Genomic DNA, 25,705 nt, shown 5'->3' with positions numbered 1-25,705 from the left:
TTTTCCATCACTGCTTTTTACCTTCTTGTTCTCTGAATTCTTTTGCTGAAAGCTCTCAAGTTCTCATTTTTCTGTAACAGCTCTCAGAGTATTCCCCACTCCCAAATCTTTGTCTCCCCAAAAATTACCATATAGAATTTATGATGACTCATCTTGGGTTACCTGTGAGTCACTTTGCCCAACTTAAATTTAGTTCTCTATCGTTTTTTTTCAATTCAAATATTAACATAAACATTAACATTTCTAAACAATTACAATTATCCTGCCTTCCATCAGACATTAGCACAGTCCTTTCTCCTAGCATTATGAGGGGGTGTCTTAGAATCTATAGTTATCCAGTTGGCTGTGATTAATGACTACTTTTTAAAAGAAAACACTGTGGGTTTATTTTAGCTGTAAGTAGGCAGTCTTTAGGATTTGTCACAGCAAATAAATAATTGCAGTTTGAAGTATAGGAGACAAGAAAAATCTCTGTTCGTTTCTTTGTTTGAGATGTCCCATTCCTTTCTACAGTGTCAGAAATCTCTTGTTTTCTGTGCACATGTATGGTTATTTTAATGTTACGGCTGTTAATAGCAGAACTCAGATTTTGATATGGCATGAACAGCGGAAGAGAGTTCATTTTATGATATTTTTCAGGTTCTTGACCTTAGGTGAAATACAAAGGTCAGTAATCTCCGAATTATAAAGTAGAATATATGTGATCTCTGTTTATTTGCCTTATGGCATGGGATGATGGAGGAAGGCCCTGAGAAGTTTCTACTTCTATTTCAAAGTGCCTGGCAGAATACCCGAAGGGTAGCTCAGGTGGGAATGTGGCATGAAGTTATAGTTTCACTCTACTCGGGATGGTTAGGTGTTAGTAGAAAAAAACAAAAAACTAAGGAAAATGGATTCTTTACAAAAATCCAACTCTTTGCTACTATCCCCAGAATAAACAAAGCTATATAAGAGTGGAGTGCCATTATCTTCATAAATTTAGATATTTGAACTCTCATGAAGGATAAATGGGAAAGATATCCTGCTGTGAAATCATATTTAATCTCTTTTAGGTATTTAGAATGTAATTTTTTAGTAATCTTTGCTTCGGGAGTAAGCTTTATATCTAAATGATAATGAAATCTTTTTAAGTTATGTTTTATGAAGTTTAACATGAATTATAGTGCCTGGCACATAATAGGACATCACAATGTATGTTGCATGAATGAAGGAGTAACACTTTGTTTTGTCTTCATAAAAATGTCTGCAGAAGATGACTTGGAGGTTTTTTGTCATTTCTTCTGGCACCTCACTTTTTTTTCTTTTGAGACAGGGTCTTACTTCATCACCCAGGCTGGAGTGCAGAGATCTGATCATGGCTCACTGCAGTCTCAACCTCAGTGCAGTGAGCTGTTCATGGCTCATGGCAGTCTCAACCTCCTGGGCTGAAGCAATTCTCCCACCTCAGCTTCCCAAGTTGCTGGGACTGTAGGTGTGCACCACCATGACTGGCTAAGTTTTAAATTATTTTTTGTGCTGATAGGGTCTCCCTACGTTTCCCAGGCTGGCCCTGAACTCTTGGACTCAAGTGATCCTTCCTCCTCGGCCTCCCAAAGTGCTGGGATTACAGGTATAAGCCATGGTGCCCAGCCCTCGTTTTCTCATAAAGTATTTCTTATCTCTGATCTCTGAGAGTTATATCAAAGTCATAACGGCAAAGAATGATCTGTTTTTAAATTTTTGCTTTGACTGAACTGAGTGTCGAATTTTATAACTATGAAATACAATGTTTTTCCTCCCACATTCAAATGTAGGACTTAAATTTTCATTTATCATTCATGGATCCATCTTTTAAAACTATTCTTTTGTCAAAAATCAAAGGGTAATAAGCCATTATTGTTAAACACAGTTGACATGTGCTGCAATCTGCTGATATTCGAAAGCTTTGAATATTTGAAATGGTCATTGTTAATGATCTGTAGCATCTGGGCTGCTCAGCCTGCTACTATGAAATTTTGTGTTAAAAGAAGTAGGGACTGTTTTAAACTTTTTATTTTGGATCAATTGTTGACTTAGATAAAAGTTGCAAAAATAGTACAAAGAATTCCTGTATACTCCTTAATTATCTGCTTCTGGTATTACTATTTACATAACTGTAGTCTACTTATGAAAATCTGAAAATTTAACATTCATACAGTTCTATTAACTGAATTGCAGATCTTGTTCAAATTTCACCAGCATTTCCATTAATGTAGGAGTTTTTTAAAATGTGAAGTAATTCATAGCTGTAACTATGTAAAGTTGGTAAGTTTTGCTATTAATTGACTTTTTAAAAAGTAATGACAGAATTTTGACAAGCCTCTGATGCTGTGAGAATGATGATGTCCTTTTCTTCCTATTCTGAAGTACATTTTTGAATGTTACCATTTCAGAAAAGGAATATCATTACTATTTTTGGAAATCATTAGATGTTACGGATATTAACATTTTATTTTTATCCCATTTCAGTGATCTCAGTAGCATGATACATTCCACATTTCCATGTGGTTGTGGATATAGAGTCAAGTTCCATATTCTAATTTGATGTTTAGATCTGTAATACTATGAAAGTTATAGCACTCGTCAGTGTCATCAATCGCAATCACCACTATTTATATAGTAGAGAGTAGGAAGTGCTAAAATGTAAATGTTCTAGATTGAAACTAGACTGAGAGGACCTTTAAGAAGAGCAAACCATGACAGATGAAAATTTGGATTATTTGTAAAAGAGCTTCCTTAGTCCTTAACATGTTTAACAACCCATTATGTGAAGAAGTTTGTCTTTATGTCTGAACTTATACTGCAGCATAAATTAAATCCCTCTTATTTTGTCAACAGTAGTTAATAAGTGCAATGGCACGGTCTGGGCTCACTGCAAACTCTACCTCCCAGGTTCAAGTGATTCTCCTGCCTCAGCCTCCCAAGTAGCTGCGATTACAGGTGCCCGCCACCATGCCCTGCTGATTTTTGTACTTTTAGTAGAGATGGGGTTTCACCATGTTGGCCAGGCTGGTTTCGAACTCCTGACCTCAAGCAATCTACCCGCCTCGGCCTCCCACAGTGCTGGGATTACAGGCGTGAGCCACCATGCCTGGCCTCTTATTTATCTTTGTGTGCCTCAGCTGAATATGGTATCTGGCACATGTACAGATACAGTAAATGTCCTTTTGCTTGAGAGAGGCTGTGATGTAGAGAAAAAGCAAGGGCCTTAGAGGTGAGGGCTGTGATCTTCTAGCCTGTAGGCTAAGGCATTGATTATTTTAAAGTGGTCTCCAGTACTTTCTTAACTCTCACTCAGCCGACTGTTTGCCCAATTGGCTCAATATTTCCTGTGTTTCTGTCTTTGCTTATGTGATTACCTAAGCCTTATTTACTTGTTTATGAATAATGAATGCTTATAAAATAACCTATATCAAATGAGTTGTATAGATAGCAACTTTTTGAAGTAAAACTTGTAAATAATTATTAATAAGTCAATGAAAGTAATTACTTTGGTGGCCCTATCTGGACATTATTAGCTTTATTGTATGTTTCGAGAGAACTTTAATTTGGGGCTAGCAAAGATTTGTTTTAGATTTGAATTTTAACATAGTATACATCATACCCTTCAGAGTAACTCCGGAAGTATTGCTTTTTTTTTTTTTTTAACTGTTTTCTTTTAATCCTGTATTGGGTATCTTTAATTTTGTAAATATGTGAAAAGAAGTCAGGCTAATACTAAATGACCCTGTGAGTCAAAACTTTAGTCTGGGCATGGGAGGCCAAGGTGAGATGATCACCAAAGCCCAGGAGTTTGAGACCAGCCTGGGCAACACAGCAAGAGCCTATCTCTACAAAAGGTTTTTTAAAAATTAGCTAGGTGTGGTGGCATGTGCCTGTAGTCCCAGCTACTTGGGAGGCTGAGGCTGGAGGATTACTTGAGCCCTGGAACTTGAGGCTGCAGTGAGCCGAGATTGTGAGCTCCAGCCTGGATGACAGAGTGAGACCCTGTCTCTTAAAAAAATATATATACACACACATATATGTATATACATATTATATAGATAGATAGAATGTACTTTAGAAAAACTTATTTCACTATCTGATTTTTAAGTGTTTCTAACTATAAGGACTCAAAAATATCTTAAAGCTGGAATGCCATGTATCTTTCATCAGCGTAATGTTACAGGGTCACCCTAGCTACAAGGGTGTCTGGAAAGCAAGTAATTTTAAAAGAAGCACATTGTGATGGTGAATAAAATGAAGGTTCTCTTGCTTAGTGATGGTAAGCAATCACGACTGTCTGCTAGAAGCCCTTAACACAGCTGTTGGCACACAGGGAGTGCTCCATGGCTGGCAGCCATTCTACTACCATTATTATTATTGTTACTGTATTACACCTGAGTTCTTTTAGATTGTCAAGATTAGCCTTGGTTTAATTAAGATGAAACAGTGCTTAGTAGGCATCTCAGATATTATAAGTGTTCCGCGTGCTGCAGCCTTTCCCTATTATTTCTGACTTAGTAATGTGGAGTTGATTGCAAAAGTTATTAAGAAATTGTAAGGAGAGAAGGATTCTTCCCAACTTGTTTAAATCTTTCATCCTGAATGTGTTTCTTTGATTTGGGGGTTATGTTATTTTTAATTTTTATTCATTTAATTATTTTATTTTTTGTATAGATGAGGTCTTACTATGTTGCCCAGGCTGTTCTTGAACTCTGGCCTCAAGTCATCCTCCTGCTTCGGCCTCCCAAAGTGCTGGAATTACAAGTGTGAGCCACTGTGCGTGGCCTGTGGCTTACGTTTACAAAAAATACAAATTACTGTTTATCCCATCCACCTATCATGTATGAGTTTTATAGTGGTATAACTTAACCATTTGACAATATATTACATAGCACTAATTAGGAGTTTGTATCCTGATTTGGATAATAATATAAGCTAATCAAACTTGCAGTTCATTTTCTAAAATTTAAATCTTGGGAGAATACAGCCTCCTGGGGAAAAGTGCTGATAAAAACCAGGCAGGGTGGCTTGGCCACAGTTTGTCAGGTTTTTGTCCCATGCAAGCATCTAGTCCAAGCAGGACTTACTATGCTTATTTAAAAATTACTTGCTCTTCCAGACACCCTTGTAGCTAGGATGGCCTTGTAACATACCACTAATTAATTATTGTGTTAGACAAGTAAACTGAGGCGGAAGTCAGTTTTTTGGGAGTGGATCAACAATGAAGATCAGTAGAAAAAAGTCTGTGCGGAGATAGTAGACCCAGGCATGCCAAAATGTCAGTTGATTGTAATGAAACTAAATCCATGTGACCTCAGTTGATATTATCTCATATGAATTTTAATTTTTTTGGATTTAGCAATGTTCATATTCTAGACTTATGCTCATGTTATACTTTCAGATATCACTGGCAATTGGGTGAGGCAGAAACAGAAATTGGAAGGCATCCTATGTCTCCAGGTGAGAGGGTTTGATGGATGAAGAGACCAACAGCTGACTAGTGATTCCCAAGGGAAGTAATTTCTAGGGGTTGTGGGGGTGGAGTGGAGGGACAGAGCACAACGAACCTCCCAGTGTTGCGTCTTCATTCTTTTCTTTCTTTGAGAACACTGTAGTTTATTTCTACATCTCCATCCTTCCTTCTTCACCTGGCTGTTTCAAACTTTTCATTTAGGGCTCAGATTAGTCATAGCCTCCCCCGGATCTAGGTAAGGTTGTGCTTCTGTGCATTTCCTTAGCAACTACACTTCCCTTGCCGCAGTGCTTCTCAGGGCTTTTTGCAACGGTCTATTTACTTGCTTTATTTCCCATAAATAAATAAGACGTTGAGGGGTGGTATCAATGTTCTTCATTTTATCCTTTGGGTCCAACCAACTTCCTGGCACATGGTAAGTACTAAATATAAATTAATAAAAGGTATCCATGGTATCAGATACCTGCATTGTAATTACAGTACCTTGGGAGGAGTGTATTTCAGCATATAATGCTGAGGAGGTAATTATGACTCCATAATATTACAATGCTAGAATGAGACCACTAGCTTAGCATAAAGAAACAAAGGAGGCAGTGTGTGGGGAAGCATTACTAGACAGATATATTAGGAAAATTGTAAACAGGTTTGACCTTGTGCAAGTACTTAACCTCCTCAAGCCCCAGTCTCCTAGTCTGAAGACAGTGGAGAGAATTGTTATATCTCCCTTCTGAGGTTGCTGTCAAGGTCAAACGTTTTGATGCATATGAAGCACTCAGAATCATGCTTGTTAAAGAGTAAATGATCAAATTTTTAAGCTTATTTTTTTATTTGGATTTGAGCCAACTATCCAAGTGCTCTGAAGAGACAGAATATCAGTTTTGGAGCTCATTTTCTTAAGTTTGAATTCCAGTTTTACCAGTGACCAACAATGTCACTGCATTTTTTTTTTTTTTTGAGACAAAGTTTTGTTTTTGTTCCCCAGATTGGAGTGCAATGGCGTGATCTCGGGTCACTGCAACCTCCACCTCCCAGGTTCAAGCAATTCTCCTGCCTCAGCCTCCCAAGTAGCTGGGATTACAGGCATGTGCCACCACACCCGGCTCATTTTTATATTTTTAGTAGAGACAGGGTTTCACCATGTTGGCCAGGCTGGTCTCAAACTCCTGACCTCAAGCGATCCACCTTCTTTGGCCTCCCAAAGTGCTGGGATTATAGGTGTCAGCCACCGTGCCCAGCTCCAACAATGTCACTTTGGAAGAACAAGCTTACTCATTTTTAAAGTGGGGTAATAATAGCACTTGCTATTATTATTATTGTCACAGCATTGTTATAAGGATTAAATCGCGTAAGACATATAAACTGTTTAGAACAGTGCCTGGAACATAGAAAATGTGCTTTAAGGTAATTATTATGTAGGTAAAGACACTCACAATATGATGTTAGAAATAAACCCTTAGCTTTATGAGGATATTTGCCAGAATGTAGCCAAAGTGGGAGGCAATGCTATACTGTGAAACTGTCATCAGGACTTTGACTTACCCAACATTGTAATCAGACTCATAGTTTTCTTGCCTCTATGCCAGCTTAGATGTAGTTAGTGATGATGCCTCCATGATTGTATAATATAGTTCTGTTGCAGAATTATGTGCTTGAATATTTGTATAGATTTATCAAACAGATTTACTTACATTACAATTACTACTGAAATTCAAAAGGAAAAAGTCATTATCCAGTTTATTTGATTACATTAATGAAAATGTAGTATTACCCTAGTAATAATATCATCTAATATCATTTAAGGTATTAAACTTAGGTTTATTTAAGAGCTTCCACATACATACTTTTACTTAGAATTGTGCCATCTATGTAGGCATTTGAATGATTGGAGTAGGTAGGTAAAATTTCTTCAGTTACTCTTTTCTTTTTTTAAATCTCCTTTTTAGAAATTTTACCTTCCTCTACTTTTTAAGACCATGGTTTGCCCTACTTTTCTACCATTATACTACTCTTTTTTCTCTTCTTTCAGCCTTAGTAGATTAATAAAGAAGGTAATAAGTCCTATGGAGGAAAGAAGAAGAAAAGCAGTATGAGGGGATTGAGACTGAGTGGGAGGCATAGAAGGCAGCTTGTTCTATTAAACAGGCAGTCGGGGAGGCTTCATTGAGAAGGTGACATTTGAACAAAGACTTGAAGGATGTCAGTATATACAGGGAAGTCAAATACAAACATGTTAACAGCACATTTAAGGAAATGGATAAATGAAATAAATGTATACATGGAAAGGACATGAATAAGGAAATAAAAGTGGCGTGTGTGTGTGTTCTACAAATTTTTAGGAAGACTTAAGAATTCTGAGGATTAAAGCTAGAAAGGTAGATAAGAGCCTAATTCTGGGCCTCCATGGACCTAACCAAGTAGTAGCCATGGAAATGGTGGGAATGTCTACTGGATGTATAAGGTTCTAAGGACATCTTCAGTAATCTATGACTAAATTAAAGATGGACAGTAAAGGTGGTCTAGGTTAATTTATAGCTCACTTACTTGGGGGATAGAGAGGATGGTGATGTCATTTTGTGGTCTTAGAAGATTATGAAAAAATTGATGGGAAAGGGAGAGATATTATTTTCAATGTAGGACATTTCTGTCCCCTACAAGTGGATATAGGCTGGATATAGACTTACAGAGCCTAGAGGTAGAATTGGGTTAGAGGTATAGATTTTGGCACCTTCAGGCAGAGGTTGTGTGTTAGTCCATTTTTATACTGCTGATAAAGACATACCTGAAACTGGGAAGAAAAAGAAGTTTAATTGGGCTTACAGTTCCACATGGCTAGGGCAGCCTCAGAATCATGGCAGGAGGCAAAAGGCACATCTTACATGGTGGTGGCAAGATAAAATGAGAAATAAGCAAAAGTGGAAACACCTGATAAACCCATCAGATCTCGTGAGGCTTACTATCATGAGAATAGCATAGGAAAGACCGGCCCCCGTGATTCAATTACCACCCCCTGGGTCCCTCCCACAACATGTGGGAATTCTGGTAGATACAATTCAAGTTGAGATTTGGATGGGGACACAGCCAAACTATATCAGGTTGAGACCAAATATATGGTTTAAATTTCTAGGAGGAAGCAGAAAGAATGGGCATGGGATATGGCCAAGGAGAAAGCTATGGAGACCTCTGATATTAGAGGATAGAAATCAGAAGAGGGAAATAAGAAGATATGGTCAGTGAGCTTGGAGGGATGGTCAGAGAGCTTGGAGCTTAAAATAGAAGGAAAGAAAATGTTTCAGAAATTCTTGTTCAAGTGTAATTAGTGTTGTTTTATAGAGCAGTTTTAGTGAAGGGTAGTGTTACCTGAAAGACGACTGCAGTAGGTTGATGACTGAATGAGGGGTAGTAGTGGACAGCAGGTGTATATTATTTCCCCATTGGTTGGGAAAGAAAAAAAGGAAGGTTTTGGCAGTGTGCAAACAAGAATCATAGACAGCTGTGAAGTTTGGTTTTTGTTTACTGCCTTGCTCATTTGCTCTTTCAAGATATGAGATGCTTGAATGTGATTATGAGTTGCGTGAAGTTAGCCAGAAGTGAAAACATGAGCAAAACAAGACGACCAACCAAATAAGGTCCCAGAAGAGATGGAAATGAACCTCTTTTCTCTTGTGCACGTGTAGGTAACAGTATCTACTTTAAGGCTATAAGAAATAAATGAGAAACGACCTCCTTGTTTGTCTAGTGGAGCGATGAGTAGATGATACTCAGTAAATGTTACGTCCTCCAGCCTCCCAATCCTCACTGCAAAAATGTGCCTTGCTTATCTACAATTTGTACTCAGTAGATATGTATTAAATGAAAGTACTCAACTGTACTATGTTTTTACTCTATATTTGTGATAAGAAAGGGTTGAGAACTAGTTGATTGCTAATTCTTTTTTGTAGTATAAACTTATAATTTGGCCAATTTTTAAATTAACACATCTTTTCTGGCTATGTCCTTGATTATAAGCTTTACAAATTATAATGTTTATAGTTCAGAATGATATTGTAGTGTATTAGAGCTTGTAGACTAAAGTGTTGCTTACAGAAGTGAGAAAGAAGCAAAGTACAAATCCCATAAACAATGAGATGGGCATAGGATGGAGAAAGCATAGAAGTGTAATTACCCCCAGGACAGGAGTTTTCCTAGGGCTGGATTGGAGTATCACCAAACCTGAAAGAATAATGCATCACTCAAAATAAGAGCTAGTTAAGTGTGGATATATAGAAAATAAATCCTGCTACTATTGGCTAAGAACATCACTATGGTAAGATAGATAACTTGACTAACCTATGGAAGCCATTAAGTATTTGAGTTAGTTAATTCCCCTTTGTTCTGTTTCCATGTTTGTTCGACTTCTCTGAAGCCAGCTTTTAGGAAGAGAATGGACTAGTAGGTGGGAACCCTAATATCCTGGTCCCTGTGAAGTTTATTTGTCTTTGTAAATTAATAAGGTCACATTCCATTTATGTATATTAGCTTCTGTGAACTTTGGATCCAGTGAGTTTGCTCCTGAGAGAGCATTTATTTCCTGCACGTGCTTTCTTTATCAGTGTTTCTTTTCTTTTCTTTTCTTTTTTTGAGACTGAGTCTTGCTCTGTTGCCCAGGCTGGAGTGCAGTGGCTCTATCTCAGCTCACTGCAACCTCCACCTCCTGGGTCCAAGCGATTCTCCTGTCTCAACCTCCCTAGTAACTGGGATTAGAGGCATCCGCCACTACGCCTGGCTAATTTTTGTATTTTTAGTACAGATGGGGTTTCACCATGTTGGCCAGGCTGGTCTCGAACTCTTGACCTCAGGTGATCCGCCCGCCTTGGCCTCACAAAGTGCTGGGATTACAGGCTTGAGCCACTGTGCCCTGCCTCTTTATCAGTGTTTCTAAGCATGAGAGAGTGAATCCTTCTCTTTGTAAAGTGATCACAGGTGAGACACCCTGGAGCTTTTTCTTTGGTGACCACCTTGGCCATTTTTCTACTGTGTGCATCATGGTGATAAAAATGTATGCCGTTCAAAACTCTTCTTGTTTATTTTTTGGTATTAGATGGAAATACTCTTTACTACATATGAATATTATTCTTTTATTGCTTTTTTGGTCCCTCCCCCTGAATGCTATTCTAATAAGATTTTTCTAAGGTTATATGTATGAAATGAATTTTTTATGAGTATGCGTCAATATGATGATTGCAAACTATCCTTAATGATTTTTAGCCTCCATAAGTAGAGGTCAGTGTAAGATATATAGGCTCGTGTTGTCTGCCTTATTAACTTTAAGGAAAACACAGTAAATTTCAGTAATAATTTCTTTGAAATATAATTGTCACATGAAGTTGTTATTCATTTGTTAATTCAACAAAGTGAATTAGAGCTAAGTTTTCTCGGCGTGGTATATATCAAAACTATTTGTCTGCTTGATGAAATCATTATTGTAAATCTGTCTGGGCCTGAGTTCTTCCTACCTTTTTAGATAAACAAGGCTATGAATTTGACTTACTATTTCAGATATTATTACATTAATATCTTTTGCTCTGCATGTGAATTCATGTATAATGTTTACTCATTTGTTTTTCAAAATGAAAAGAAACTTTATTTACTCCTTCACAGTGGTAGTCCCAATTCATATTTTTGTATTTTACATTATTGTTGTTGCAGTAAGAGTTCACTTAAGTTTATTTTCCCTATAGTGTTTTCTTTTAATGCATGAGTAGTTAACAATGAGATTCTGAAAATGCTAGGAATCTTCACATTTTGCAACTATATATATTCATTGTGGCTGCAGGAAATTCTATGTATATTAAATCCTTTCAATTTTAAGTAGCATTAAATGAAGTATTTTTACATTGCTGTATTTTATCCATACATAAGTGACAATTTTTAGTGTTTTGGTCCTGGGTTTCTGTTGGTTGTTTAAATATTCATTTGGCTGACAGAGCTATGTTTGCTGTATTATGCTACACAGAGAGAAGATTTCTGTTAGTCCTTATTCTTTGACACAAGGAGGAGCACAAAATGTGACAGAAGAGATCATCACAAACAAAATCTAAATCTTTTGTCTCTGACAGCTCCATGAGTGAATCTGAGAAAGAAGGCTCTTTTGATTTGACCCTGAAATATAACCCCAGTCTGCACTTGAGGTGTTCAGAATACTCATAAGGACCGTAAAAGATAGAAATATTAGTTAGCTTTGAAAAAGCAAAAAATTAGCTGTAAAATAATTAATACAATTGAGCTTCTCTGCAGTTATTAGTATTCTGGAATTATCTCGTGAAGTTTCGCATTAGCTTTTTGAAAACTGCAACATTTATTTTGAAAATCTGGTGGGCAATCATATCTCTAGTGCATTAAATTTAAAACAAGGCCCTTTCAGGAGCCAGGCGATATTGTCATTTTGCATATCAACATCATACATAGTGAAATGGTTAGGGTGAAATATTGAAACACAATACAAGACACTGCTGGGTAACTCCTGTAACGGTGTGAGTCTGTGTTGCTGAGACGCGTAAGTTGACACTTGCTCTTTTGCACCCTGAGTTTGTGCTGTTCTCAATTCATTGGAGGCCTACAACTTTCTCCTTTCAGCTGATTGATTTTGAATTTTTCAAACTGATTAATGTTTTCATTTGAATGGTAATGCTGATTTTGCAGAAGATGTGATCTTTTAATTAGCAGATGCTGAGATTAGCATTAGGGTTGAACAGTAATTAGCATTTGTTCTTATAGTACAAGAGCACAAACTAAGTACTGCAGCAAATAGAACCACCGTGTCCTCCTTACATTGCCTCTTTAGATCTTCTTTATGAGAGAAGTTTAAAATTATTAAAATACTTATTCACTGTGGTACTACATTTTAACAAATTGAGGATTCACTTAAGATACAAATATTTTGAACTCCCTTATACTCTCTGTTATCTCTATAAGGTTCTGTTTTCGAAGTTTATCTAAATACTTCACAGTGAAACTTAAACATTAGTTTTATTAAAGGGTAAATTCTAATGTGTGGTGTGTGTGTGTGTGTGTGTGTGTGTGTGTGCACGTGTGTATTTCTCCGAACATGTCCACAGTCTTGGTTTCTGGATTGTGCTTACAGCAGTAATACCCACTGTATATCCAAAGTTATTTTGAGGATCAACCTAAAATTGATGAGCCCTAATTACAGACAGTGGAGTTAAGACTTGGAGTTTTCCTTCAGGCAAACCTAGATTGAAATTATGATGTTCCCACCTCCTAGGCCAAATTGTTTAACCACTTACTTCTCAGTGTCCTCATCTGCAAAATGAATATTATAATAGAATTATTTGAAGATTAAAACATATTTCACATAAAGCACATGACGTCCATTAAATAATGAGGGATTATTATAGTTAAAAACACTGTATATGAAGTAATACACATTCTTGTATATGGCCTATGTTAAAAAAAACTTATTTTAGCTTATTTATGACATAAAAATTATTAGACACCTACAGAATAACTAAATCTTTTTAAAATAAATAAGTTCTCTTATTCCAGAGCTGCAGGCTTTTTAGACACTCTTGTGGGCATTATGTAAGTTTCTACCTACTCTTCAGAAAGACATTTGTGTCTCTGGTCTAGCCCTTCTTCATAGTTACTCCTTCAAGGAACCCTTATAGATAGATTGGTTGTCCTTACTAAAACTACCACCAAGCACTGGCTGTTTTTATTTTTTGTTTTAAATGGTTTCTATAACAAATGGTGGTGGTTGGGAGAGTCAAAGCATGAATGATGAAATATACATCTAAACTTGGGGCAGTTTGTCTATGTGAACAATGCAGGCTGTATTTTTAGGGCTGTGAAGGTAGACAGTGGGGTGATATTTTATAGAGATGCTAAATATGTGGTTGACTGCTTAATGTGTATCAAACTTCAGCATGATGAAACTTTAGCCATTAGTATTCAAAGAGGAAATTACTGCTGATCCCTAGTGCCTGGAGAGACTTTGTCCTATATAGAATTCCCCCTCCCCACTCCACTGATGGCTATTAAAATAGCCCTAAAGTAAATGCATTTGCATTTGTTACTATGGATGTTACTCTCCCAGGAGACAGCAAACAGAACACTTAAACTCTGAGTGAACAGAATGATTGACAGGCTAAATCTCTATCCCCACTGCTTGCTGCCTCCCCACTTAAATACAAACACAGAGAAGGAGTAACAAAATGAGTCAAGGTAGATTTTCAAATGAAAATCAGGAAAAAAGAAGAAGCAGGAAATATAATGCTTTATTTCTATGAGAGTTTAAGTGGTGCTTGAATGTAATTAAATTTTAGCATGAAGAGAAAACGGGATTTTCTTTTCAGTGTATCACTTTCATTCAAAATAGGTAAAACAAAATATGGCATTGAAATGGAGAGTTATGTTAGAAAATAGTTAAGAAATAGATTATTGAGAAAGAATTGGCTATGATGTTTAAGTTCATCAACCTAAATGTTTACTTGAGTGTACATTTAGTTCACTATCAGAGGCCATTGATTATTTGGCAACAACTTTGGTTTTCAGACCTACCTCATTGGGATTGTCTTAGTCCATTTGTTCTACTTTACAAAATATCTGAGAGTAGGTGGTTCATAAAATAAACTTACTGCTCGCAGTTCTGGAGGCTGGGAAATTTAACATCAAGGCATGAGATTTGGTGTCTGGTGAGGGCTACTCTCTGCTTCCAAGATGGTGCCTTGTTGCTGCAGCCTTGCATGGCAGAAGGGTGAATACTGTGTCCTCACTGGTGGAAAGTGGAAGGGCAAAAAGGAGCCTAGCTATTTCCCTAGAGATCGTTTATAAGGGTTCTGATCCCATGTGTGAGGGCAGTGCCCTCATGTCTTACTCACCTACTAAAGTCCCCTTCTCGTAATACTGTCACATTGGGTCTTAGGTTCCAACATATGAATTTTGGGCGTGCAAATACATACAACTCATACCATAGCAGGATTATTTTCCAAAGGGATCTTGCAAGATTTTGTTGTCTGCCCATCTCTAAGGAAGACTTTCTGCATCACAAGTTTAGTGTAAGAAAACTTTATTTTTCTTTCAAATAAAGTAGAGCCTAAACATCTATGGCACAGATGTAGATGTCTTTATCTGTAATTTTTAACTCTTTTAATGCTGAAATAAAATTTAGTTGAATAGGTGTCAGTTTTCTATATATTAACTCGATTTTTTAAAACAAATTTTAAGAAAGTTCAAAGGGTATGTAGAGCTATTTACAGATGTTTGCTAGGGATATATTCATGTGTTGCCAGCAGAGTTTCCATAAATGTTTATTTCTTTTTTAATAGTTGCTACAAGATGTGATTTTTTGTTTATGCATTTACTTGTTTAATGTTTCATGAGGGATGAATCTAATTTATCTTGTTCATTACAATCTTATGCATAAGGCTAGGGATATAGGACATGGTTGATAAATTATTTGTTGAATGAAATAATGGAAGATTTTGTTGAAACTAATGTGTAGGTATGATTTTAGTGGCTGTGATATCTAGTTGTAATGTATAATACTCATTGAGCACTTACTGTTTAATCTTATGCATTAGTTCATTTAAAATCCTAAAAATTATGTTGTTATACTCATTTTTAGACAAAAAAACTATGTGTGTATATATATATGTATCTTTTACACACACATACATATAAAACATTGTGCAGATTTATAGCGAAGGTATAAATCTTTTATAATTCTTAGGAAGCATCAGAACAATATAATAAATGGCCAAATAAAGCAGATATAGCTCATTTGGGCCTTAAAACTAGAAATAATTTAGAGATTAGATGAATAAAGAGATAGGATGATTTGATAAAGGTAACGAAGGTGTTTGTGATAGTTTTCATGAGTATGTAGGGTCACAGTTTTGAAAGAGGATATGTGGTTCCATATAGATTCCAGAAGACCTTGAATGATAGCCATAGGATTTTTGACTTATCAGGAAATTGGGCACCATGTAGATTCTTAAATTAGGTATCAATATACTGAAACTACTTTTATCAATACCCATGTTAGCTGGACTAATCTACAAATGGCTTGGAAATATTTTTAAAGATTACTTATTTTTAGGCTTGCCATTGTAAAAAAAATTAATTCTTATTTCATATTTGATTTTTGTTAAATTTACAAGTTACTTAGAAACAAAATGTGCAGTTTGAATTGGAAGTGGCCTGTCTTCTACCTATATCCCTTTTTAATCTTAACACTCCTGAGATTTTAGTAAGCAGCACAATATTTATCACTTGTTTACAGCTTAACGTATAAACCTTTTTACTTGTGAGCACAGAAATACAATCAGACACCACTGACTCTTATTATAGTTTGAATCTTATATTCCATTATTTTGTTTAACATTGCTGTATTTGGGAGAAATGTATTTTATGTTTTATAATATATCTAAACATACTAAATTTGCTATGGTATTTAGCATGAATTAGATGTCAGAATAGATCTGATAATGCAATTCCTTGCTTAACTCTTTTCTTTGCATTATTCTTAGAATGCAAATCCAAATAATTAGTATGGCCAGACCCCAGATGCTATGGCTTCTGTCCATCCCTCCAGCTTCCTCTCACATCACTCTCTTCATGGCCAACTCTGCTCCAGCACTCTGTACTGTTTTATCAGTTGCGGTTCTTTCCTGATTGAGAATATTCATGCAGACTATTGTCTTTACCTAGAGCATTATCTTTCACCCCATCCGCTTTTTCCTGGGCAGCACTTATTCATGATTGTATTTGCTTGATCGTCTGTTTGATATCTGACTCCCTGTTCTGATTGTAACCTCAATGAGGATGGAGATCGTGTCTATTATGTCACACTGTGGTACATTCGTTGCCCTGAAGAGGACCAGGCATGTAGCTGGTGTTCAGTAAATATTTGTTAAATTAGGTAAATGAATGTCTCCCAGACCAATTAAGTTGTACTTTGATGTTTTTCAAACACATCGGAGTGTGAATTGCCACAAGGAAGCCTGTTAGCTGTTGGAAGCCTGTTAGCTGTTTGAAGCCTTCTGCAATTTTTCTTTATTCTATTATCTCATATATTGATTTATATTTGAATCAGTGGCCATTTACACTGTTTTAAACATTACATCCCCTATCTTTATGTAAGCTTGCATTCAGAATTAATGTCTGAACCCCCAAAAAAACCAGTATTTGGGTATATCAGTGAGGAGCTTTCCAGTGAAACAGTTACATGCATTTTTTATGAACATTAGAATTAGCAATGCAGAAAACACGTAGAAATTCCCAGTATACGTGTATTCACTGCCTTAAAGCTGTTGGCTAACAGTTTACCCTTAACTGTATAAGAATGTGCTCTTATTTGTTGGGTAAATAGAATATATGTGATGATTTCGTTTTTATAGACTGTCATTCTCTTCACAATAAACACATTATTTAATTTTAATATTTTGACATTAAGGAATATATTAATTCTATAATTTATTTTAAACAATTATTTAACAGTTGTTTTATGCAAGGCACTTTGTAGTGTGCAAACCAATAAGGCATAATCTCTGGCTTTAAGGAGTCTATTTGTAAGCTAGTGAGAAAATAGGGCAAGTGCTATAAGCAGTCTACAAACAGCCATGGGGACATGAGGGGAAACGATTAATTTCAACAAGGGAATCAATTAAACCTTCACTGAAATAGGTGATACTAGACATGAACATTTAAAGGTGAGTAAGATTTCTGTTAGACTGGTAAGAATTATGTGAAACCCTCTGTGTGTTTAGTATAGGGGTTTTAATTTCAAAGTAAATGGGAAGTAAACAAAACCATCAGGTAGAGATCAAACTATTTGCTTTATTAATAGTAGATCTCAGTTAAAAACCAAAGTCTGGACTTGCAGCCAAATGGTTTTGCAAGTACTTCTCTGCTAGAGTTAAAACTTACCCAGATCAAGAGAGAGAAGAGAACCAGGTCCTGTGTGAACTGTGAATTTTTACACTTTCTTTTGCTAAATTGAAGAATATAGACATCAATGACAGACACTTGAGGTCCCATCCAATCTCTGCTTCTCCCTTGGGCAGTAGCAACTGAGCAATGAAGAGATTTTCTAGCATGTTTTTGTCTTCGAAGTACAGGTTTCTGCGTGAGAGAGAGACTTAGAGTTTCCTCTAGCAGTATTTTTCTAAAGAGAAACTTGCCTAAATTTTAAAAGATATATACTTGTAATACTTAAATAAGGCCTTTTTGGTTCTAATGTTGGCTTTTCTTTAAAGCCATCATTTTGTTTGGAAGAAAAACTACTTAATGTCCATTTTAGTCCCTCTTCCTTCAAAGATATTTAAAAGGAAGTCATGTTTGTACTAGTGGAAATCTTGGGCAAATAATATTAAAAAGATACTGTGTTTGATTTGTGAATGAAACCCAGGGTTGATTTTAATACAGTCATCATAAAATAAGTTAAAGGACATTATTTCATTGTGCAATCTAATAAACCTAACCACACTATTAAGATTCCGTTAAATTCAATTTTACTTTACTACTAAAAATATTTTCATGAAATACTATCCTTAGATTTAAGAAACGTTTCTATAGTGATGGTTAATTTGTATTGGCAATTGTAAATAAAGTTGTTTGATAGAATGCAAAGACTAGGACGTTGCTGTCGGGTCTACCTAACTTTCCCTGTCTGTCATATTTTATAGAGCAAATATTTGTAGGTTATGGACTTCAGTGTGAGACCTTTGGCTGTGAAAGTTTATTAGCTGACTCCAGTTACACTGATTTATGCAGTAGTAAATATGATGAAAGGGGAGGGATTGTGTTTTACTGGTAAGAAAAACAGTAGAACAGAGGGAATTAGACTTGTATTTCAAGTCATCTACTCTCTGGGGCATATTTTCCTTATAAAAATGTTTCAATGATATAAATGCTCATTTAATAGAATATAAATATTTATCAGTTAAACAGTATCATAGAAGAGTTGCAGAACTGAATTTTCTTTCTCCATAAGGCCTAATAGGTACACAAGTAATAAAGACATAAAACTGATCTTTCTCTTTCTCTCCTCAAATAGATTTATGCATGTGTAAATACATGTGTGATATGTTCTCTTATATGACATGAATTTATACCTATAATGCTGATAAAATTAAACTAGCATTTAATTTTTTTAGGGTTATTGTGCAATGACAAAATAAACTCATAAAAAAGAGCCAATTAAAACCCATTCTTGGATTTCTTGTTATGGAGCGGCTGTACCCTGAGTCAGTAATTGGGAACACACAGATGGAATCAGCCCCCATAAAAACACAATCTCTGACTCGATAGAACCTATGGACTCTGGCAAAAATAGGAATGATACTAGGAATCTCGAATAGTGGGTCAGAGAAGTAGACAAACTGATCGTTTTCACCTAAATATTTGCACTTAGCACTGTGATACAACTTCACCGATGGCTTCTGTTCCATCTTTCTGCCTTTCTACTGGTTTATTTCTACCACTTATCTTTGCTTATTATGCTATATGGTTGGTATTGTTTTTTGTAATGGGAGAGTGTTTGTTTAGAGATAAGTGAAGGATTCACTGAATGGGGCACTATCCACACAATCTCCTTTCCTTTACTCTTCTGGAGATGCTGGCATGAAGAACGGGGCTGCAAACTGGTGAGTGGGTTGGGCAGTAGGAAATGAGGAGACAGCATCTTGTGCATTTTTTGTCTTGTTTCTTTCTTGTCCTCTTCTCTCTGAAGCACATTCAATTTTGCTGTCTTTACGTCTGCTTCCGTTGCCAGACTGTCAAGGACAGCTGAAGAAAAATCAAATAGACTTGTGGATCAGTGCTATTACACGTGTAAGGTTTTTAGCCTCAGCCGAACCTTGAGTACCGCTCAGCAAATCCTTTCCCCTGTCTCCCAGGCAGCTCCCTTTCTCATCTATCATGCTCTTTGTATTTGCATGTGCTATTCTTTTCCTGAAATACATTTAAAAAATTTCTCCTCCAGATAAAGCCTAGTCATCCTTCAAGACAAGTCTGGAATGCTACGTCAATTTATGAAGCTGTATAGTCTGCCACTTCCTCCTGTCCATCTTCCTCATGTCTTGTCCCCAGCAGAGTTAGTTTCTTTCTTTCATGTACAACACAAGAGGCATTGTCATTATTGTTTATGCCTTTCTCTCCCACATGCAATTACTGGAGGCCATGTCCATGCCTCATTAATTGTTGTCTTGCCCAGTACTTGGCACGTGGTTGGCATTAGTTTAGGTTTGTTTAGTAAATCAATGCCTGTGAATATGTTGCCAGTCTCAAAATGCAGTTTGCAAGAGGAGCGAGAGCCATCATATTCACATTTGTCACAAATGTCTTCCTATTTATAATTGTCATACTTTATTTTAAACACATCACTGTGTAGTAATAGCATTAAGTGGTAAACAGATGCAAGGGTGAAGAAATAGTTCAAATGATAATCTAGGTTCCCTACTTTCAGATAGGGCAATAAAATACCTTCAGGCAGATAGCTGTCTGTCCTTATTCTTTGTCTTTATTTTCTTTTACAAGATTTTTCAGGCTATAGGCTTCTGTGATACCTGTGAGTCCCCCCTGCCACAGTTTGTTAGCATCTGATCTGTAGTTACCACTTATATTAGCTTTCTCTGTATTGCCCACCCTTATCATCAGTTTTCTTTTTTACTCTCTGTTGTCTCCTAACTGTGGCCCTTTTCTACATAAAATCTACAACTCTTTTCAGATCTCATTTTTGTCAGCCACTTGCCAGCTGTTGAGGCAACAGCTGATTTTTGTTATGTAGTGAAAGGGTGGGGCCCTTGGCTCACAGCTGCCAAGCTTCTGGTTCTTTTCCCTCACTGCCTTGAAAGCCCAAGTCCCTTATTACATAAAATAGCCCAGCTGCTATCTGTCTTGTAACAGGTGATCAGGGAAGAGTTTCTGTAGGATGATTAATAACAAGACTAGTTATGAGGGTAGCTAGATGGTGCCTGACAGAACTTATATCAAGCATCGAGGGGAGTTTAGTCATTGCTATGTTGCTGTATATTAGGGTCTCTTAAAAGAGATAATTTATGACAAAATTTAAAAATTTACAGGAGTTATTTTTGTATACCCAAATTTGTTTGGTTTTACCATACATTTAAATTTAGATGTGTCATTTATGTTGAAACTTAGCAACATTGGCTTTGAACACCCAAGTCTAATGTAAATTTTATTTTTTATTGTCTTATTTTTGTTACATTATAATTTTAATGTTGTGTTTTCCAGCAAAAATGAAGTTAACTATACCCTAAATAACAGATTTATGATAACCATTTTCCTATATAATATTTTAACCAAAATGAGGTGTGTATATATATTTATATATTATAAAACTTAGCATATATTCCAGTTCTGAGCCATCCCTCTTCCCATATATACCTTCTAATAAAGTTCCTCTTCAGAAGAGGAATATATATATGGGGGAAGGGGATGGCTCAGAATTGGAATAAATGCTAAGATTTACTAGGATTACTGATTGTGTGGCATTAAAATTCATCATGTGCTTACAGGAAAGATATTCAATTTATACTATATAGCACAACACAAATTGAATGCTACCACTTATGGATTATCTTCCAAGCAAACATGATATGCAATAACATAACAATGTGAGATTGAGATTTTTTTAAAGGAAAAGAAATAATTTTTTCTGTACATTTTAGTTTCAGGCATCTTTGCCATGAGCATATTGGCTTTCAAACCACGATGAAAAGCAGTCATTTTTTTATTTTTAGCTAAATTCATTTAACCATTAAGTTATATATTTATTGAGTTCTCATGAAGTTTCAGACACTGAGCTACATCCTGGGGATAGAGTGGTGGGTACAACACATAAAGAGCCTTCATTGCATTCTGTTGCAATTCGGAGAGTGCTTTTCATAAATAGAAACCCTGCCTATGTGTGTTCTCCTATAGACAGACCAAGATATATATGATAATTCTTGTAATGTAGATTCTATAAACATGCTTAGCTCTTTTCTGAAAGTTCTTGGGGCATTCACTTTTTGACAGCACTAATTGTAAATCTTGGATAAAATCGTTATCTGCATTGGTTGTGATGGTAGTTAAACACATTTCAAAGGGCTTGTTTTTCAACTTATTTCCCATGTATTGCCACAATTCAGAGTTGCCCATCTCTCCTCATCCCGAATGGTAATTAGATATTGACTCTTTTCAGGCAAATTTCAGTCAGTTATAGGGTTTTCTAATTAAACAACAGAAGGATACTTGTGATAGCGTTTACATTCTGTAGTTTTGTATTCTACATATTTTACATTAAAATATGTGATTGCCTTTTCCTACCCCCGTATAATTTAGGTTTATGAGAAATTGTTATTTTCCTTTCTTAGACATTAAAATGATACTCAAAGGTAATAATAATAATAATAGCTATAATTTATAGATCAGGAGCAATTGTCAAGAATGATACCAGAACAATACATTATAGTAGCCAAGGAAGTTATCCTGTGATGTGTTTCCTCGCTCGTAGAGTTAATAGCAAAGAAATGAACCATATGAATCCCCAATTTATGCTTTGAAGAAATGCAAAACCATTCAAAGAAAAATTAATTTGATTTATGTTTTAGAGCTATTTTATTTACTCTATATATCCCAGCACAAGAAGAGTGTAGTGATTTCATTTAAAAGGTTTAGAGGGGCGAACTGCTCTATGTGTGAAAGGCAGTGTTGACTCACTGAATTGAAACCTTCTCATTTACTTGTCTTTGCTTCTTTAGCAGTTAGATCAAGTGCTGCTGTAGAGTAATTTTTTTTTTTTGGTCATTCTCATAGATTTTCAGATTATCTTCTAAAGCAGACCCATGGTGAGTTGTTGAAATGCTTCATTTCAGAAAGTTACATATGACTAAGCATGCCCTAAATTGAAAAGTTAAATTAAATTATTGCTTATGTAACATTTCTTTCCAAGTATTGAGTCTGATTACTTACTAAGCAACTCATCAGTGATTTTATTTTCACTGCCTCAGTCAATTTATTGTTTATTTAAAATGTTTTAAAGAACAAATTTCACTGATATTTTATAATCAGCTCAGCTAAATGGCAAATACTAGGTTAATATTATAATATTGACTGCCTTTTGTTATAATCTGACATGATTTATTTGTACGTTGCTGACAAATGGGATGAAATGGTTAATGGCTAGAACATGTAGGCAAAATCTTAAGTGGATTTAAATTAACTATCTTATATTTGTCTAAAATACTCTTTATTCCTTGAGACAACAAGTTTTCTTTTAAAAGCACATCTAATCAATTTAAAAGTGAAGAAAAATAGAATCTGAGCCAGTTTTGAAAATTATTTCTCCTTGAAACGTTCAGAGTGCTGGAATTTATTTTACAGTTCCACCTAAGCAGGCTTCTGGACTGAAAGGAAGGGAATGAATAGTGTCTAAATCTGCTTTAGGAGAGAGCTTGTTTATCGAGCTACACCTCATTTTCCTTTATCTGTCACTACGTAAATAATAGGTCGAATTTCTTGGTTGGTTGTATTCTACGTGCCCAGAATAAAGCTTGAGCCAACTAACTGTAGCAATTTTGATTCTTCCATAAGCTTTCCTTTTCTTGCTAAGCTCGCTTCTCCATCTAACCTTCCTGTTTCCAACAGGATGCAAACAGAATTATGAAGTTTAGACAATTAGAGTCTACGTGTCTATCTTTAAATTCATGCATTCAGTCTGGAAATGAAGTACAGGTTTTTCGCAGGATGAAATAGAAATTACAGTGAAGTGGACTGTTAGGAATAAATGGATTTCTTTTTCTTTTTTGGAGCTTTCAACATTGTGTTTGGCAAAATCTTTCAGTAAAGGTAATACATTCATAAGGATTAACCGTGTCTAACAGCGTTTATCAGAAAACCCAACATATTAGGGGCCTAGACAGTACAGAAATACATTTCTCTCTCTTGGAAAAAGAAGTTTAGCAGTAAGTGATGCATGGCTCTGTGTTGTCTTCATGATCTGGAGAGACCAAAGCTCCTGCCTCACCCTCCTCCTCCTCCTCCTGCATGTTGACTCTGGTGTTCATTCTCTGGATTACCTTACATTAAAGATGGCTTCTGGTGCTACAGCTACCTCATCTACATTCCATATTGCATGAAGGAAACAAAGGAAGCAAACAGAGTGACAAAAGGAATGCATTTTCCAGCTAATCAGCAGCTTTCTAGGAAATTCCACACAATGCTTATTTATGTATCATTAGCTTGAATTTAATCACATGGCCACACCTAGCTGAAAACGTTGGGAAGCACAGTCTTTTAACTGAGTGTATTGCCTCATAAATAAAATTGAAAAGGAGAGAATGGATACTGTGCACAATTAGCAGTCACTGTTATTTTCAATTTCCTCAGCTTTAAAATGAGCAAGTGAGTGGCTTTCTGATGGTAGTTTTATGAGGATTAAGGGGGGATACCGCATAAATGATTCTTAGGCCTGGAACATGGTAAACATTAGCATGGTTCCCTTTCTAATTCTCATTTCCCTTACCATTACTGTAACATTAAAGCAGCTGGAAGTCTCAAGGCTTTATGGACTCTTATGATGATCCACATTAACTTGTGAATTATTTTACTTTTGGGACTAATATGTGCTTTGTTTTGCAATTGGTGTCTCCTTGCATTGTCTCCCTTATATAATGCCTTCAGTGTTGGGATGTAAGTATATTCTGTCTTTATGCCCTATATAACTAAGAATTGAGGATCAGTCACCCTTTGAAGTGGAAAAGCATTTGGCCACAGGGTTGATAAATCTATCCTTCTGAAATTTGGGGGACTACAGAATTCCCTGAAGCTGTCAATCTACCTGAGGAAGCGATAAGCTCTTTAGAACAGAGCATTCAATGGCAGTGAGGAACCAAGGCAGCCTCAAGTGGGTTACAGGACTGTTTTCTTGTTAAAGGAGGAGTTGGATTGGCTGATCTTTGGGGTTCTTCTTAATTCTTAAATAACATGATTCTAGGAATTCCATTTTCCTCACATCTTTTAAGTCACACACAGGTTCTTGTGATGTTTGGTGCCTTTTATATGTAGCCCGGATAGTGAGGGCCTGATCGGATGGCCTTGAAGGAGTTCTTATAATCTGTACCATTGATTTTTGTTGCCTAAGATACTGATTTCTTTGTTTTTCTCTCTTGAATTCTAAGAATTGCCAATTATTCAGATTTGAACCACTTGAAGTAAATTTTCCTGAAAGTGAAATCGTTTCGTGATACTTACATTAGTACATTTTTGACGTGCATGCTTATGTTACAACTGCATGTTTTTTTCTCTCAAATGATCTGTGTGTTACTGACAGCTGAGAAGTTACCAGTAACTCCAGGTAAATACTGGTTCTGATATTTGTTACTTCTGTGCTGTTGGTAAGGTCACTTAAATGCCTAAAGACTTACTTTCCTCATCTATAAAATGGGAATATTTATAATACTCTTTTTATAGGTTAAATAGGAATGTTATAATAAAATCATAAGTATGAAGCCTTAACAGTATATCTGGAACAAGAGATCATTAAAATTATTTTATTACTACTGTTTCTATTATGGAAATGAACTTAGAAAACTAGATAATTTAACTAGAGTGATAGTCCATTTATATGTTGCTGTATAAAAAACTTCCCAAATCTAATGGCATAAAACAACTACTGTTTCATTATGCTCACAAATTATGTGGGCAGAATTTGGACAGGGCAGTGAAGGTGAGTGCTTGTCTCTGCTCCATCATGCCTGGGGCTTCACGGGGGAAGATTCCAAAGGCAGAGTGGGCCTCAGAGTTCTGGGGCCTGGAATCATCTGGAGGTTCTTTCACTCACATGTCTGGTTTCTGGGCTGTGCTGACCAAACGCTGTGCAGACCAAAGGCTGTGCCTAGCTGGACTATTGACTAGAGAACCTACACATGGCCTCCCCATGTGACCTGGACTTCTCCCAGTATGACAGCTGTGTTTGGAAAGGGAACGCTCAGAGAGCAGGTGTATCAGGTAACCAAGAGGAAGCTGCATGGCATTTGATGACCTCACTTCAGATGTCAGATGTCCCATAGCATCACTTTTGCCACATTCTATTAGTTGAAGAATTCACAGGCCCTCCCAGATTCAAGGTGAAAGGACACCGACGTTTAAGTCTTCTTGGGACAGTGTCGAGCAACTTGTGGTTATTGCCAATGCCCTGCTGCTCATTATAGAAGGATGAAAGATGAT

At 36.2% G+C, this 25,705-nt stretch overlaps 1 protein-coding gene across 8 annotated transcripts in view; it reads left to right on the top strand.

Moving 5' to 3' along the window:
- The window catches only part of ADGRL3 (adhesion G protein-coupled receptor L3), an 871,587-nt gene that overhangs the window by 24,650 nt on the left and 821,232 nt on the right, over positions 1 to 25,705 (top strand). The gene's annotated exons all lie outside the window — the stretch shown is intronic.

Source organism: Nomascus leucogenys, chromosome 9 (genome assembly GCF_006542625.1).
Source record: "Nomascus leucogenys isolate Asia chromosome 9, Asia_NLE_v1, whole genome shotgun sequence".
Classification (NCBI taxonomy): Eukaryota; Metazoa; Chordata; class Mammalia; order Primates; family Hylobatidae; genus Nomascus; species Nomascus leucogenys.
The sequence above is the reverse complement of the archived record's forward strand: the minus strand, read 5'-3'. Positions and strand labels throughout refer to the sequence as shown.